An 18,920-nucleotide genomic window follows, 5' to 3' on the forward strand; every position below is an offset into this window, starting at 1 on the left:
GGGTCACAGAGAGGACTGCGAGAGTGATCTATGCTTAGGCCATTTCCTCTCGCTCCATAGAACATTGAGAGTCATGATTCCACACATGTGTTCTACTAATCTTCTTGATGATTTGGAAACAATCAAGAGTTGCCTGAACTTAAAGGAATTAGAAAAGCATTCCCACGCCAAAAGATCTGCACTGGCTGTTGATTTGCTCCTGGGGGGGCAATTCAAAGTTTTGGTGCTTCTTCTTAAAGTCCTAAAATGCATGCTGGAGGTATCTCAAGGACTTCCCTGTGCCTGCTCATAATCTTCATCCAAACTCTGCTATTTTGATCCTTGCCATGGAGGTGAAACAACTAGAGACACGTTTATTGCCTTAGCATTCGCACCTGGTCTTCAGAGTGCCTTCCCCCTTAAGGTCCATGCTCTATCTTGATTGTTAGAACTTAAATGGGATACTTGCTCTACAATTACCAGCTGTGGAAGAAAACCCATGACCAAATAGGAGTCTGCTTTGGACACAGAAGGTCCCAGCTTCACTCCCCAGCATCTTCAGTGAAGAAGGCCTGATACAGATTAGTAGCAGCAATGCAAGGCTTCTATCCCAGCACTTGGAGGTACACTGGTAGTTGGAGTAGATGCTATTGAAATTGATATACTAATGGTTGTGTAAAGCTGCTTCATATGCTGATAATATGGATTCTGTATCTTTCATAGTGGGTGAAAGAAGGTATTTTTATTGGTGCAGCATTTCACGTGTCTCCCTAAAAAGCTGCATAATCCAGAACAAGGCAGGGATGCCAGCCTCCAAGTGGGACTGGGGGGATCCCCTGGAATTACAGCTCATCTCCAGACAACAGAGTTCACTTCCCCTGGGTAAAATGGCTACTTAGAAGGTGGACTATATGGCATTAAACCTCACTGAAGTCCCTTCCCTCTCCAAACCCCACCCCAAACTGCAGGCCCCACCCCCAAAGCCTCCAGGTTTTCCCCAACCCAGAGCTGGCAGTCTGAACTAAAGACCCTGGATCCCCGTCCTCCTTTGCAGATGATTTCCTTCACAGCTGGCTACTCAAATGTATGGCTACCACTATTATTTTATTCATTTATCATATGGGAGTGCAGTTCTCACTCGCCTCCTCATGGTGCACCCTGGATGATGTTAAAAGAGCTAGAAACTCTGGGTGCCAGACCTCCTGGCTATACCACACACCTGGAAATGGTTAGCACGATGCAGCTGTTTTCCCATATGTTGGGTAATGAACTCTCACTGCCCTACAGTAATCATTTGCAAATGGGGTTTCCTGTTCACACAGGGAAAATAGGACTGCCAGCCTCCAGGTGGTGACTGGAAATCTCCTGGAAATACAACTGACCTCCAGAAGTTCACCTGGAGAAAAGGCTGCTTTGGAAGGTGGACTTTACTGAAGTCCCTCCCCTCTCCAAGTCCTGCCCAACAGACTCCACCCCTCAAATTACCATCCTGGACCTGGCAACCCCAAGGAGAATCCAGCTGTATTCCCCAGTGTGTGTGAAAGCGGCCAGTGAGACTGGGTCACCCTTGTTTTCTTGGTGATGGCCCCACTCTCCTATTGCCCTCCCAGTCTGGGGGAAGCATTCAGTTGTCCATCACGCATTGCAAGAGGATGCCTTGGGTGGATATCCTGTCTGTGGAGAGGCAGAGCTGGCTCCAAGAGGAGAGCGAATGTTTTGCAAAGTTCGGTGGGGTTTGGTGGCACAGGAGCTCCGGGCAGGGCCTGTGCAGAGAAATGCCCGCCCGTGAACCGCCCCCCCCCCTTGGCCCCTGATGTCCTGCCTCCCCCACTAAGGGGCAGCAGCAGAGGGGGGCAAGGTGGGTCAGCCACCTTGAGCGGTGAGTCTCTTGGCTTGTCCCCACTGCCAGGAAGGTGGGGCAGGAAACTGGTGGGCATCAAGGGGGCAGCCCTCACTGACACCTGTGCTAGACGGAAGGATGTGGGGGTTTCCGCTGGGTGGCTCTCGGTCACTCTGTCCAACACAAGCAGCTGCCATGCCCAGCCTCGGGTCTGTCGTGTTGGGCAACCAGGATTCCCGAGGCTGGCAAATGCACTGCCAAGCCAACCTTTATCCACTGGGGCTGGTGTCACTGAGTGTGGGCCAGTCAGGGCATGAGGCTGCCACCACCCATGGGGCTCCCTCATCACGTAGGTCACTTAGGCTGTTGTCCCTGTTTGGCGGACCCCAATATACTGCTGCTGAGGACTGCGCAGGTAATGCTGAGCTGTTCTGCTCTGTAACACCGTGAAGCTGTTTTTCTTACCTTGTCTAAAACTTTTTTTTAAAGCCCTGGTTTAAACTGATATATTAGCCTCTTAAATTTCACAGATAGATCCAATTGGCCTGCGCTCCTGTTTTGCACATGGCCTCTGAGCGCTCTTATTCATCCTTTGAGACGTTTAAAAATTAACCTGGATACAATGCGGGAGGATATACTGCAGCAGAGGGGGGGAAAGTCCCACATTGTTCCCTGGGGCGAGGGACAGGGTGACCTAATGCACTTAATCCCATCTCTAATTTATTATCAAAATTTATTATTCATAAAAGACTGGAGGTAGAAAAATGGCACTTTCCCAGGAGATGCACACAGTCCAAGAATCAGAAAGCAAAGGACATGATCCATGAGGAAATTCTCCTGCAGGGGGGGAGTGTGGTTTCAAAATAGAAGCATGGTGAAGCCGTGCAATTCATTGGGAAGCTCTCCTGCGCAGGACCCATTGACAACGAAGGATAGATGTGATGCATGCTCCATTGAAATGAATGGAAGCTGAGGTGGAGCATGACATTTTGAGTTAACTGCACGTTCCACTGAAATGCAGAACTCTGCAAAAGAATTGGACATTCTCTAATTGTCTCATGCTTGTAGGTGAGTGGGTCAAGTTTGAAACCATCATTGGCTGCCTGGGGCCCATTTGGCTTCATCCTCACTGTGCAGTCCTGAATTCCTAGAGTTGGAAAGGAGCCTTACAGGCAGTCTAATTCAATACGCTGCTCTGTGCATGCATTTAAGAGCCAGTTTGGCACAGTGGTTAAGAGTGGCAGCCTCTAATATGGAGACCTGAGTTCGATTCCCCACTCCTCCACATGTAGCCAGGTGGGTGACCTTGGGCTAGTCACAGTCTTGTTAGAGATGTTCTCATAGAGCAGTTCTGACAGAACTCTCTCAGACCCACCCAACTCACAGGGTATCTGTTGTGGGGAGAGGAAGTTAAGGCGATTCACTCTTTTAGGTAGTGAAAAGCAGGTTACAAAAATCAACATTTCTTCTTAAATACAGTGTTCCCAAAAGGTCTTAGTGCAAGTTCTGCTAGAAGACCCCCAGAATCGGGAAATAACCCTTTCCACATAACTGGTTCTATTGTTAAACTGATTTCACCTTTAAGGGAATTTCTCCCAATGTCAATGTAAAATCTCCAGTAACTTTAGCTCAGTAACAGCACAACTCTGAATAGACTTGCACTAAGACTTCAGTGGATTTAACTGTGCATAAATCTGTTTAGGATGGCACTAGACATAGAATCATAGAGTTGGAAGGGATCTCCAGAGTCATCTAGTCCAATATGGTGACCTAAAATATGGTGACCCCCAACCATAAAATTATGCAAGTGGTCTTTCACAGAAATTAAACCGAAACTGACCACTGGCGTGAAGATCCATTGTTCATGATTATATATAAAATGTTTTTTTCCCCAGGGTTTCTCAGTTCAGTTCTGCCTCTTGTCCCACCGTGCTGATCTCGCTCTTTTCTGCTGTTCCAGACTGACAAACCCTCTATCTTGATCTACCCTGCAAGGCTGTTGTGTGGGTGGCCCGCCTGGTCAAGCTGCTTGCCCTGCCGCAACCCCCTGTGAAAGGGTCATTCAACCCCCAAAAGGGGTCCTGATCCTCAGGTTGAGAACCACTGCTCTAGGTGATATCCCATTTCAAATTTCCCTCATTACAGGGATAAGTCCCAAATGTCCAGGTGTTTCTCAGGCTAGAGTTGACAACCAGTGCTGGGGCCAATCACAAAATTTTGGAAAACTGAAAGATAGAGGAAGCTTTTCTGAACATGTTCTCCCCATGGACTGAAAGGTGATGCCTTTAATATCGCTAATTGCAGCCTGAGAAATTCCTGGAGATTTTGTGACTGAACCTGAGGAAGGTGGAGTTTGTTATATCATGCAAGCGATGCAGTGTGCTTGATTCAACAGTGTACATGAAGAATAACCTCCAGGGGGTATTGGAGGAGATGTGTAGTTAGCATATTCAGATCAGAAACTTCCTGGTATTTTTCAAAGAATCTCCTCCTGATTGGCTCAACTGGAGACTTCCTTTGAGCACACTTCCTCCTTGTTTGCCTTCAAATGAAGAAGAGCAATTAGACCGCTAGGTTTCTCCCCCCCCCCCCAATTGTTTCAATTCTCAATAAATCTATTCATTCTTTAAACAGACAGTGGTTTGAATCTGTCTATTTAAACTCTGGAAACAGAGATTAGGAGGAAGAGGGAGCAAAGCAGGGTTATGATTCCATAAATTCCATCCTACAGGTGGCCATTTACTCCTGGGGAACTGGTTTCTGTAGACCAGTGGTCCCCAACCTTTTTCAGGCTGGGGACCGGCGGCAGCAGGGAGGGCGATTGCCCGGCCGCACCTGCCGCGCCTGTGCCATGCGCAACCGAAAATGTGCATGTGTGGCACTTTCGCGCATGCGCAGGCACGGCCCTGCTTCCCTCCCCCCCCCCCACAGCAAGAAGCTTGCTGGGCCACAAGCTTGCGGCCTGGGGAGTTTCTTACTGCAGGGGGGGGCGGGGAGAGGGAGCCACGGCCTGGTGCCAGGGCCTTCGTGGCCTGGCACCAGGCCAGTTGGGGACCACCACTGTAAACTGGAGATTAGTTGTATTTCCAGGAGAGATTCAGGAAAATTGGCAAACTATAGATGCCTTGTAGGTACTTTGGAACTGCCTCCAGCTTCAGTGGAGGAACGTGAGGAGAAAACCAAATGGCATTTTTGGGAGGGTGGAGGAAAAATATAAAAATTAACTCCCGCCTATTTGGAGAAGCCCTTCCAGGGACGTCAGGAAACTCTAGGCTCTCATGAATCCCTGGTTGACAAAGCCTGTTCTCGAAGCTAGAGAAGAAGATTTTGTTTTTGTACCTCACTGTTAACTTCTCGGAATCTCAAAGTGGTTTATTTATTTTTATTTAATAATTGGATTTATAGCCCACCACTCTCAGAAAATGGCTCGCGGTGGGTCACATAAAAACAATCCATGCAATAAAAAACCATCAAAACCCCAATTACTACAAATACAACAAGAACTTGCCAGATGGCAAAAGCAAACAAAAAACCCCATAGCCCTCCTTAAAACAGGACAACCATCTACAAAGGTTTACAATTGCCTACCCTTCCTCTCCCCACAACAGACACCCTGTAAGGTGGGTGAGGCTGAAAGAGCTCTGAGAGATCTGTGATTGGCCCAGGGTCACCCAGCTGGTTGCATGTGGCGGAGGAGTGGGGAATCGAATCTAGTTCTCCAAATTAGAGGCTCCCGCTCTTAACCACTACACCAAGCTGGCTAAAAGAACTAAACTGAGGGTATAGTACTTTGGTTACATTCTGAGAGGATACAAGTCATAGACAATAATGCTAGAAAAAGTTGAAGGCAGCAGGAAAAGAGGAAACTCTAGCATGAGATGGACTGACTCCATCAAGGAAGCCATGGCCCTCAGTTGGCAAGACTGGAGCCAGGTTGTTAAATGATAATATGTTTTGGAGGTCATTCATTTCTTGGGTCAGCATAGGCTGAAGGTATCTTGTTGGCACTTAACACCCACACAGAGCTATCCTGTAGCCACTTGCTCCTTTGAAGCCAATAAAGGTATTTGCCAGTGCAGGAAAATAAACATGGGACGATACTGCGCTGCCCTTGTGGTCTCCTCCCAACACAAGGTACTATTACCCCTTTGGTCTTCTGTTGATCTGTGATTTGATCCATTCTGTCTTCAGCTAAAATTGTTCAACAATATGGGCAGTATATGAACAGCAACATCCTTTCCCTGCTCTCAGCCTTCTGTGGGATCTGTGAGCCCCATAAAGTGTTGGGGATGCGGTCACGTGCCAGCACCTGTAGGTACCTTTTACTTTCACCTCCCTTCCTGGCCAGGTCTGAAGCTACAGTGCAGGGTGAGGGGTGGGGAGAGAGAAGAACAGGTTGTGTGAAGCTTCAGACAGCACTGAAAGAGCATGATGCTGGAGAGGGCTTTATTTCCAGCCTTTTGTCCCCTGACTCTACAGCAAGTGTAAGCTAGGGGAAGAGGGAATGCTGAAGGAGCATGTGGCAATTTATTGATTTTTGTTTTGATTTTTGTTTTCCTGACCGGCCAGAGCAGGTGGGAGATGGGGGAAAGTGTAGCAGCAGTCGCAGGGAGAACAATGTAGGTGCAGCTAGACTAGAAGGGGGGGGGGAACTGAGAAGGCAAAAGATGGAAGAGTGGGCTTTCAGAGTGCTTTTTTCCAGTTAAGTGGATAATATCCACTCTCAGATAACTCAGGGAAAAGGTGGTGTGACTCTAGAGTAGAGCCAGGAAGTTGTAGATGGAATAATTAACCCGATTGGCAACAGAGTGGAAAATGGATCAGGTAAGTTTGCTCTTTTAAATTCGAGCTGACAGAGGATAAAAAGACCAGTGCAGATAAGACCCTGGCGTCCTGTTGTAAGCCTGGGAGATCTCCAGGTACCCTAATGAGATCTATTTTCCCTCCCCTCCTTTCAAAAATATGCAGCCTATGAAAATTGTTGCAGAACTCAAAAACTTTTTCTTCTTCTTCTGCTTCTGCTTCTTCTTCAGACCATCCCTCTCCACAAGTGGGCTCGGGGCAGCTTGCAACGTAAATTAAAACATAATCAAATTTTAAATCATCCTAAAGTTAAAACTCCCAACTTAAGCCACCACACCAACCTATCCTAATCATCTTCAGTCTGGCCTGTAGGTTGGGTTTTGGCTTGGAACATATGCCCAGCCGAGAAAGGAGGGGGGTGGGAGAAACATGGAGAGAAGAAAGGGGAGGCCCACGTGATGTTAAGTCACCCTGGACTCAGCCATTTTTGCCAGCCCTATTAAAAGGTAACTTTTTTTTTAGGGATCAGGTAGCTGTCTTCCCTGAATGTTAGGTGGTTGTCTGAATCCTCTGAGACAGCCTTTCTCAACTTTCTTACCATTGAGAAACCCCTGAAACCTTCTTCAGGCTTCCAGAAACCCCAGAAGTGGTGCAATCGTGTAGAATATGGTTGGGAAGCATAGTTAGGTACATGCCTACTAGGTACATGCCTTCCCACCCCCTCCAGGCCCATCACTGGCCATTTTGGGAAGGAGGAGGTGAGTCGACATGATCATATATGGTCATATCACCCGATAAATGTTTAACAAATTAAAAAATATATTTTAAAAATTAATTGACTCCCACCCATTCGGGAATCCCTTCCAGGGCAGTCAAGAAACCCCAAGATTTCACAAAACCCTGGCTGAGAAAGCCAGCTCTGAAAGGTGGTCTCCTTCCTCATTAGATGTATGTGGAGAAGACCACTTGCTTCTTTTGGGGATGCCACAAGTTTGTGCTCTGGGCCCAAGGCAAAGCAAAGTGAAAACTTAGTTCGGCGTCCTGTTTGCTTAGCTTGCCTTTGCATTTAGCACTACAGTTCCCTCTGCCTTCGCCAGTCTGTGCCCGAGGGGAAGGGAAATGAGTTAAAACCATCTTCAGACACGTTTGTATTGATTCTGTCACTTTTTTGCTGCTTGCTGACAGGTGATAGATGGCTCATAATGCAGCCAGCACAGTACATTACGTTCTCCATCGAGGGACTCCTAAATCATTTCAAATTTTCAAATTCCCCAATCAATATTTTAGCAGTAGCAGGAAAAAAGGCAGAACCGACCCCGTTTCTCTGGAGGAACGTGTAGGAGAAGGTGTGTGTACGGGGGCTCAAAATTGAACCAAGTTGTGGATATGTGTAATCCAACACAACAGCCCGCTTCCAGTCAAGTGCAGAGCGTATCCAGGTTAGCACAGAGACTACTCAAATGTCTCCATCAATAACTACCAGTGCATTACTAAGGGAGAGTTTACCATCAGGGAAAATCTGGCACCTTGGTTGGCATGTAGATCTTCTGTAATGCCCCATCTATGGACGTTCTGCCTGTTTGTACCCCACCCTTAAGCTCTTTGTAGCCCAGTGGTTGCGATGTTTCAGAACTGTTTCATATGGCTACTGGGGCAGATGGTACTTTCGGATTTTGACACCTCTCTGATATTTAAGTGTTGAAAGCTGTAGATGTTTTAGCACAGTGTTCTGGAAACAGCTTGCGACTTGTTCCAACTTGACTCTGCCCTTCCCAAGATCGGTACCTGTGTAGGTGGCGTATCCACGGGGGAGGGGAGGGGAGGGAGCAGGTTGGGGTAGATCGCTCCTTGTGTACGTAATATCAGTACTGTGCTGGAGAATGAAACTCCCATTTTGTATACAATATCCGTATCATTATTTGTGTTTTATTATTGCTCTTGTTTAAGATGGTTTAAATATATATTTTTTTAAATCCACCCAAAAGAGATTTTGATGATTGGTCAGATGATGGCTCACCATGTTTGCTCTGAGGCAGGAAGTACTGGGTTCAAATTCCAGCTGTATGCTCATTATATGGCATTAAGGCAAGCTTCTCCATCCTCTATCTCTACTATAGGGGGTCATTTATTTATTTATTTGGGGATTTCTATACCGCCCCTCACAGTGGTACTGTCTCGTGCTGGGTTATATATGAAATCAAGTACAATAAACTAAAACAATTTAAAACAGTCTAAAAACGGCATATATCACTGTTGCATTAGTGACAGTAAGGGGGCCTGGCCGGTCTGATATTAGATCATAGGAACCAGAAGGAAAAGGGAAGAGGAGGGCAGAAGGGAGTGAGAGGGGTGGCCCACCTCAAAGTGTTTTTAATGTGGGCCAACCTCAAAGAGTTCAGGTAGCATGGTCATGATATATTTCAAGCCCTTTGAACGTTTATAATGTGGGCCTGCCTCAAAGGGTTGAGATAGAGTTGTCGTGATGTGTTTGAAGCATTTTGAATGTTTCTAATGTCAGCCTACCTTAAAGAGTTGAGGTAGAGTTGTCGTGATGTTTTCGAAGCACTTTGAATGTTTATGTTTATAATGTGGGCCTGCCTCAAAGGGTTGAGATAGAGTTGTCGTGACGTGTTTGAAGCACTTGGAATGTTTCTAATGTGGGCCTACCTCAAGGGGTTGAGGTAGAGTTGTCATGATGTGTTTTGAATGTTTATGTTTCTAATGTGGGCCTGCCTCAGAGGGTTGAGGTAGAATTGTCATGATATATTTGAATCAGTTTGAAAGTTTATAATGTGGCCCTGCCTCAAAGGGTTGAGGTAGAGTCGTCGTGATGTGTTTGAAGCACTTTGAATGTTTCTAATGTGGCCCTGCTCCAAGAGGTTGATGTAGAGTCGTCGCGATATGTTTGAAATACTTTAAATGCGTAAAGTGTGGAATAGAAAAAAACTTAGGTATGTTTTTGTTGCCTTAAGAAATAGTTTTTAAGTTTCCTGTCTTTCTCCCTTTCCCCCATCAATTTCTCAGTTCTGCCCTGTAGCCCTCAGCTTGGAGAAGGTATGCAGCAGCCAATTTCTCTCCCTTCTTTTGACTCCCTGCTCTGTCCCCTGCTCTATGCTGTCCTGAGTTGGCAGTCAAGTGTTCTCCCCCACCCCTTTTTTTTTTTAAGGCATAAGAGTAGTAGAAGAAGAATTGTTTTTTATACCCCACTTTTCACAGTTCACAGGAGTCTCAAAGTGGCTTACAATTGCATTCCCTTCCTTTCCCAGCAACAAGACACCCTGTGGGATAGATAATTTTGACTGGCCGAAGGTCACTCAGCAAGCTGCAAGACAGAATGCTATTGGCCCTGTTCTGTCACCTGACAACTGCTGGATTAGAAGCTGCAGTACTTCCCTCTAGCCAGATACTAGCAGAGAGGAAACCCACAGCTCCTGCATCTGGCAAGTTACTTCGGTTGTACCAAGCAGAAGAGACCTGTTTCTGATTCCTAGAGCCACTGGTCTGAGACTTCATGTGCCTTGTGCATACCTGCCTAATGTAGTGGATATTTGGGAAAAGTAGGCGTACTGTCACTGAGGGAGAAAAATGAATTCTGTTGAAAACTACTACAAGGGTGGGGTGTGTATGTGTGGCCTGATAGCAAAACTGATGATGGCAAATTCTATTTATTCCTATGACGTCGAAAGTCAGAAGGAGTTCCTAGGCAGATTACTCATTTTCAAACAACTTCCTCAATGACTTATTTTTACATCACAAGATTTCCTCCCATAACAATAAATCCCAATCAAGTGATTTATAAACCTCAAATGATCACCTCCACCCAAAGGCTTTCACATTCAACTGGATTGGGGATCTAGTGGTCTCAGATTCCGACTGACAGGTTGTCTTTGCCCTTAATCATTACATCATGCTGGCTTTCAGCAGACAGATTAACAGAGATTATAGTCCAGTCTTAAATTGCTACTTCCCTAATTTGTACGTTATAATATGGCTTGTACCAAGCCCGCTTTGCTCCTGCCAGTCTAAACTCTCCGGAGCGATACATTCCTCTGGAATCAAAGTATGAGAAAAATCATGAAAGAGGAAAGTATCATTTTTAAAAAACAGCAACACCTTTTTGTTCTTTTTTAGATAATTTGCTTCTCTCCGGATAGTCCATCAAAGAACATGCACACCACAGATGGGGGTACATAGTGCAAAGTAAAAAAAAAGAAAGAAAAAAGAATCCATTTGAAATGAAAGCATGTTATTTAAATTAAAGCAGAGAGAAGCTCATTGGCTCCCACTGATTTGGGAAGGTGCAAGTCTGCTTCAGATTTCACTGCAGATCATGGAGGTGTTAAAGAGAGATAGGAATGTAAGTGTAAAAGTCTCAGCCAAAGTACTGATAAACAAAATGTGTTTTTATTTGAGAAGCAGATCCAGGTAGCCTTTTTGCAAAGTCAGTAAACAGGGTCCCAGAAAGCTGGATTTTGCCCCCTTTTGATCCCCTTGTTGACATTCTACACTGATGGGCAATTTTCTCAACAGTGACAAATTCCGCATTTTCCTGGGCCACAACAGAAGAGAGGAACTCTGCTTAGAATTCCATTTCCAGGAGATCAAAAAGCAGAAAGATAAGTTCCCCGGTGCCATCTGATAGTTGAAAGTCATCTGCACTACCCTAAAAGGATAGGTGCGGGACTCAACGAAAGTGTTCTTGACTGATAATGATTACCTGGATCCCAAATGTTGATTCTACAGGGTGCTTCCCCCATGCATGATTAATTTTTTGTTGTATACCCTCTCCAGTGGAGATTTGGAATGGTGTGGTTTAGCCTCATCTTATCTGATCTCTGAAGCCAAGTAGGGTTAGTATTTGGAAGGGGCCCACCAAGGAAGACTCTGCAGAGGAAGCAGGGCAATGGCAAAACATCTCTACTTCTCATTTTCCTTGAAAACTCCTTGCTGTAAGTTGGCTGCAACTTGATGGTAGATACAAGCATACTTTCTTCAACAGAGATGTGATCTCATTCTTGGTTAAAACTTTTCCTTGTAATCGCTAGAAGAAGTAGCTGTTTTTTATACCCTGCTTTTCACTGCCCGGAGGAGCCTCAAAACGTCTTACTACAAGCGTCTTACTACTTCCCTCCCTATCCCCACAACAGACACCCTGTGAGGTAGGTGGCGCTGAGAGAGCTCTGACAGAACTTCTCAGGCAGAACAGCACTTAATCAGGACTGTGACTAGTGAAAGATCCCCCAGCCAGCTGAATGTGGAGGAGCGTGGAATCAAACCCGGCTCACCGGAGTAGAAGTCACTACTCTTAACCACTACACCACGCTGGCACCGCACTATTAATCAAAGAGGTTTTGGACTGACCATGGCTATGAGGTTCTTTGAGCCACTTTTACAATGTGGTTGCATTTCAGACATGATGATAGGGTAAAGCCTTCTTATCACAGCAACATTGGGCTGCTGGGAAATGAGGGCTAACTATGCAGTCCCATGCGAATATCCTTGGGGAGACCTTGTCAGTGTACAGAGGTCTTTTGCTGGATGTATCGTTCCTTGGCTCTATGATCAATCAAAGTGGTGGATGCAGCCGTGAAATCAAACGGCGAATAACATTGGGCTGGAACCCATGTTAGGCGTGAACCGAATATGGAAGAGTAAGGAAATCAGCCTTAATACAAAGTGCCGGCTAGTCAACACCGTTGTCTTCCCCATAACCACCGTTATGAACCCTGAACCCTGAAGAAGGAAGACAGGAGGAGAATAGATGCCTTCGAATTATGGTGCTGGAGACGAATGCTGCAAACACCATGGACAGCCAAAGTTACCAACAGGATAGTTTTAGAGAGGAGCAAACCAACGAGGTCATTAGAAGCTCACTTACTTTGGACACATCACGCGATCAAACTCTTTGGAGAAACCATTAATGCTCAGCATGGTCAGCGGCAAAAGGAAACGTGGCTGCCAGAGGATCCGCTGGCTCGGCACGATCAAAGCCGATACAGGGATGACCATGAACCAACTAAAAGAAGGAGTCATGGACAGAAATTTATGGCAAAAACTTTCCTGTAGAATCACCGAGGGTCAGATAAGACTGAACAGAGAACATCATCATCATCATTCCTGAGGTCATATTAGTTTAAATGCATGCATACCCTATATATCTGCGAATGCTATAGATTCTGGGTTGGATCCAGACTAATCTGGCTATTTCTGTTGATTCTACCTTTCAGTCACAGTCCCCTTTGCATGCTGTTCCCCTGGGTCCTCTATCTCCTCATACTTAGCCCTGGCTTTTGGAGCCTAGTATGTGCCATCAATTCGCAACCAACTTATTGGGAACCTAGAACAGGGTTTTTCAAAACAAGTTATTCAACAGGTGAGGCCCTTGCCTTCTTCTACAGAGCCTTCCTTGGCAGCCTCCTATTCGAGTAACAACCTTGGTTTAGCTTCTGAGAATGGATGAGATTAGGTTATACCATGTCTCTTTGGAGCCTTGTAGTTCCCCCTAAAAACCTTTCACAAAATAGACCCTGACTTATTTAAGCTGAAGCTGGAATAGATCTGCTAGTCTTTAAAATGTCATTGGACATGCATTTATTTATATCCCAGTCTCATCAGAACTGGAGGTGGCTTCAAAAAGCCTGATGAAAAGCAGTAGTAAAATATCACTGCAAGTGCAGCATGGCAAAGCAAAGCAAAACAAAAAGAACAAAAGAAACAACAGAATTAAAATAACAGCCACATGAAAAGAAAGAAAGGCCACTTCCCAGTTACTTATTAAAATTGTGCCTCTCTCCCCTTCTTCCTGGCTGCTGTGAACTGGCACTACACAAATGCAAAAGGTTCACCGGGAAATGATTATACACAAACAAATTAAATTTTAAGGTAGGATTTTAACCTGGATTTTCCCATGGTAAGGAGTATTTATGGACTGGCTGCTGAAATTCCAGATTCTGAACACTCCAGTAAATTTTCTTCAGAAGCTGTTTTGCAAACTAAACAAGCAAATGGAACCCTGATGGGCTACAGCTACAGACGCTGAGTTGGCCAGTTCTGAGATATTTGGGGGCAGAGCTTTGGGACGGGGCTTGGGGAGAATGTGTGTGATGCCATACAGTCTGCCTTCTAAAGCTCTCATCCAAGCTCTCTGTAGTTTGGAGATCAGTTATAATTCTGGGCCTCTCCAGGCCCCACCTGGCCCTGCTGGCTGCTGCATCCACAGACCAAAGTCTCTGTTTTTTTCACCCTCACCTCCTAGGGTGCAGGCAAAGGACCAATGAGAAACTGCACAGTTGGCTTGTTGCCCACACTAAACCTTTGATCAAGTGAGTTTCTGGATTTTAGTCTCCTGTCTTTAAAAGATGTAAGGTTATTCTGTAAGAGAGCCTTTCTCAACTTTTTTTCCCATTGAGAAACCCCTGAAACATTCTTGAAGCTTCAAGAAAGCATAGTTGTACACGCCCACCCCTTTCCCACCCCCTCCAGGCCCATCATTGGCCATGGCTGGGGCAGGTTGACATGACCATATATGGTCTTATCACCCAATAAATGTTTAACAATTTTAAAAATATGAATTAACTCCGATCAATTGATTTTACCTGCCATGTCGCTATTTAAAATTCCTATTTAAATTGGGATATTGGATGTATTTTAAATTTATTTTCGGTGAGAGGGTGTTCTTGCTGTCTAATGTCTTTATCTTGTTGAAAACCAGCATAGAAATTAAATAAACATAAAGAATTCAGGAATCCCTTCCAGGACTGTCAAGAAACCCCAGTCTGACTACTGAAACAAAGACTAAGACAGCCTTAAAACAAACCAAACTTCCAAGTTTGCCTGCACATGAAAGCTCACGCCTTGAATAAATCTTTATTGGTCTTAAAGGTGCTATTGGACTCATTTTTTGTTGTTGTCCCAAGCAACTATATCTCTTCCTGTCGTAAAGTTGTACCATTGCTGGGACTGTCAAAATGAAAGTGAAGACAAGGGCTGGGTCATTTCCTTCAACAGCTGAGCTAGAGGGAAACTTCCCTGCATCAAGAGATCCCCCTGGAGATCTCGGATGGCAGGAGAGTGTGGGGGAACAGTCAGGATCTAGTGGCCGCCTCCTTTCCATTTTCATTAGATGGTTTTCCAAACCCCTTCCCTTGCCATTTTTGAAGCTTGCCGGAGGCCAAAAATAACTTGCTGGAGCCAGCACGCCAGCGCGACGTTTCTAATTCAAAAGTTAATAACCTTTGAAATTGGATTTTAATCAACTTGTCTTCCGTTCTCAGCCCTAGATCCCCGTTTGGGGAATCCAGTAGACTAGATTGTATCTCTCTTCTACTGTCTGGCTTTTTTTGTAATGGTGCAGCAAATGTAATTTTTTTTGGGGGGAAGGGAGGTTTCCCTTCCTAGGGCCTTGGCATTTAGGATATTTTGAATCTGCCATTAATCGAAAACATTTCCTTTATCCATAGAGCATGCAGGCTAAGTTTAAGGTGTTTTAATGTGAAGGAGTTTTTAAATGGGGGCTTAAAATAAGGTTGCCAACTTCAGAAGGAGGAGATTTTCTGGAATAATAACCAGAGATCAGTTCCCCTGGCAGCTTTAGAGGGTGGACTCTACTAAGCTTTGACAATTCCACATTAAATTACTGACTGGAAATGGTTCACCTTCCCACATAATGCTCTGTTGTCTGTGAAGTATGTAATGGGTGGGGGAAGAATCCCTATAATATTAAGTGAACGGTATGGAGCAGGAGATACCTGACAACATAAATTTGCTAGTCTGCCTGGAATTCTGGAAACCCTCTGGGTTCCCAGTGAATCATCACCTTCAAAAGAGAACAGTGATTGGGCCTGAGTTTCCAAAGACAATGAAGTCCTTGCAAGCAAGCTTCTTCAGATGGACACAAAAGCTTATCCATTCAACATAATCTATTTCTGGTAAGGGCTTGGAGGAGGAGCGTGTCTCACACAGCTTAAGTGTTACTCAATACCCACTCAGAGCAGCTGTTCCTCCCTGAGTGCCTCCTCCTCCTCCAACTGGCTTGCCTGTCCAGTGGCCAGCCAATTGCCTTCTGTCCCCCACCCCTAACCACCCCCTCCTCCTGCCACTTCCCTCCGAGGCTCGGAGGCTGTAGATCCCTGCTGAGTGTGAGCTGCCCCTGCCAGTAAGTTCCCTAACAGCTGCCCGCAGCCTTTCTAGGTCCTGGGGGGAGGGAGAGGCTGTCCGCAGAGTTCTTCCAACCCACCCCCCTGAATCTAGCACCCGTTGTATTCTTGAATGCAACGGGCTTGGCTCCTAGTACCCTGAATAAAGCTTTGTCAGTCCTAAAGGTGCCCCTGGTTTCAAATGTTGTTCTGCTTCAGATCAACACGGCAACCCACCTGAAACTATCAATACTCTTTCTCTCTCTGCTCTGACTGTATGCTGCAAATTGGTATTTGGCTGCAGAATTCAACAACCTACAGATTTCAGCTTTCACATTTTTAGAAATACCCTCAAGTTTCTTGCTTTTATTGACAAGCAGGTTGCTGGCAGGAACAGCCTCTGAAGCAAGATGGAGTTCCATAGGATTCCAGTTGTTAAGGAAGTAGGGCTTGAATAACATATGTAGCTCATTGTCCTGCAGTAACTAATGGAAGTTAAAAATAGGCAAATTTATGCAAATGTGCTTAATCTGTTTTAAGTGGCAAAAGCCACCTTTTCTTGGTTCAGGATTCAGGTTTATTTTTGCTTAATGTACACATAACCAAATCTTTACCATTTTGAACATCTTGGAATCTATGTGGAATATAAACAGAGAGAGGGAGGTGAGATGCATGAAGAAAAAATTAAGGGACAGAGTTTTAATGAACATAATCTTGCACTGAGTCCTGTATGGGGCTGATTGCTCACAGAAGAGGAAGAGTTGGTTTTTATGCCCTGCTTTTCGCTACCTGAAGGGGTCTCAAAGTGGCTTACAATGAACTTCCCTTGCCAACAGGCACCCTGTGAGGTAGGTGGGGCTGGGAGACCATTTAATTAATTAATTACTCTCGTAACCAGGTAACATAATTATAAACACCATAATTAAATCCTCCTCCCCCCCCCCCAAAAAAAAACCAATACAACCTGTTCTGTGAGAACAATTCTAACAGGACTGTGACTAGCCCAAGGTCACCCAGCTGGCTGTATGTGGGTGAGCGGAGGATTAAACCTGGTTCTCCAGATTAGAAGCTGCCACTCAACTGCTTTCTCAACTTCATGTATTCTGATTATTTGTTGTTAAGCTTTTTTCCTGATAATTTACCAGTGAAGGATAAAGAAAAAAAAAATTTCTATGCCACGGTGGCAGCAAGAATGGTAATTGCTCAGCGATGGAAGCAACTGGACTTACCTGCTGACTGATTGGTTAGACAAAATCGGAGAACTCTGTAAAATGGCTAAACTAACAAACTTGGTAAACAGAAGGCCTTTGGAATAGTATAAAGATCATTGGCATTTTTATTTGGATTATATCAATAAGTAGAATTTTTCGACGTAGTAGATTAGGCGATTATTTTAAATTGTAATAAGGTGATGTTTATGTTGTCTATTCTGAATGGCTTTTCTCTTTCTCAATTTCTATTCTATTTTATGAAAATAATATTTAAAAAAAATACAGGAGCTCTGTCCTCCTTCGTTCAGCCTTTTTTTACTGCCCACAGCCACCCAAGTATCAAGAGCCTCATGTTCAATTAAAACTCCAACATGTAGCTAGTAAATGCCAGATTCCCATCATAATGATGTCAGAAACGCTCAATTCATAGTTAGGCATTCCACTAAAACCTAAATTTTGCAATGCATAAGGCATTAGTCATGCCTTTAAAAGAGTGTCCAAAACAGAAGCCCAGGAGAGTTTATGAAACATTCTTTTTTTGCTGGCAGCGGGACAAGAAATAATTGGACATTAAATCAAAAAAATGGGGAAGATGGAACAGCAAATCATGGCAAATGGTGGAAAATTAGGTCTTAGTGTAGATAAATGTATATACATTGACATTTGGCAGTTCCGGCAAAGATAAACTATCTATAAATCTTCTCAATTAACCCTTCTCGCCCTGCTTCCAGTACGGTGCAGGGCCAGCTTTAGAGGGCAGTAAGGTCAGGCAGATGTTGGAGCTTCAGAATACCAAAGAGTTCATCCCCCCTGCTGTATTTTCGCTTTGAACAGAGCATCCAAAGTTTACATTTTCCATCTTTTTCGAGTTAAGGAGGTGCCCCCACCCCCACCCCACCCCCTTTCCAGTTGCTTGCATCACTTAGGTCTGAATCTGGCAGGGCCTTTCCTTGTCATGCCACTCTGAGGCTGTTCCACCCAGAACCATGCCTCCCACAGCATGAACATAGACATAAGAAATAGGCACAGGTTCTTCACCCTGACCTGAATGGCTCAGGGTAGCTAGCCTGATCTTGCCAGATCTCCAAAACTAAGCAGGGTGGGTCCAGGTTAGTTCTTTGATGGGAGACCAACACAAAGTCCAGAGTTGCTGTGCTGAGACAGGCAATGAAAAACCACCTCTGAAGTGTCTTGAAAACACTATTGGGTCGCCAAAAGTTGGCTGCGAATTGATTGCGCTTTCCACCACTATGGGTTCTTCTCATTTGCTTAGGTTTGACAGAAGGCAGGGATCTGATCCTGTATTGGAGGACCGACTCTTTGGGGTATTCTCAACAGGAATGGACTGGCCATTAACTCTCCAAGGAAGTCCCCTGGAGGCTACTGGCAGCCAGGAACAAGCAGCACAAAGCTCTGGTAGATCAGTGCTACACAGGCCACTCATCTCAGACCTGGCAAGTGGCACCAAACATGTTTGTCATTTCAGCCATTGTCTGTTTCTTCACTACTGGTGTCCATTGTTGGTGCTGCTGGCCAGGTCTGCAGTGAGTGGTTCCCGCAGCATTAGCTGGCAGCATGGCATGGTCCTCTCTGCCTGCCTTTATCCTAGGTGATTTGAACCTCCCAGTCTGCCCCTGATTCTCAGAGCAAATAGTGCAGTCCCTGGGTTGCCAGCCTCCAGGTGCTGACTGGAGATGTCCTGGAATTACAATTGGTGACATAGGTCTGGAGGCAGCGGCCATTAGCCATGTGTTGGCCTGGACAGCTGAAGGAAGCTTCAAGGTCATGGAAACTCTGTAGAGATCTGTGAATTCCTAAGTTAAGGAGCCTGTCCTAAAATGTGATAGGGCATATATCTGTTGCTTTGCTAAAAGTATGATTGTGAACATTTTCTCCTCAGAAATATTCTTTAATTTTTGATGCTGGTCGTGGTTCTTTGTACCATGTAGACCT

General features: G+C 45.1%; 1 long non-coding RNA gene across 1 annotated transcript in view; it reads left to right on the forward strand.

Annotated features, from left to right (window-relative positions):
• Nucleotides 1-475: 475 nt before the first annotated feature.
• The window catches only part of LOC143836758 (uncharacterized), a 277,206-nt gene continuing 258,761 nt past the window's right edge, over nucleotides 476-18,920 (forward strand). Inside the window, exon 1 of the long non-coding RNA XR_013230712.1 lies at nucleotides 476-602. This is a non-coding gene — a long non-coding RNA (uncharacterized LOC143836758). The remainder of the gene's footprint in view (nucleotides 603-18,920) is intronic.

Source organism: Paroedura picta, chromosome 4 (genome assembly GCF_049243985.1).
Source record: "Paroedura picta isolate Pp20150507F chromosome 4, Ppicta_v3.0, whole genome shotgun sequence".
NCBI lineage: Eukaryota > Metazoa > Chordata > Lepidosauria > Squamata > Gekkonidae > Paroedura > Paroedura picta.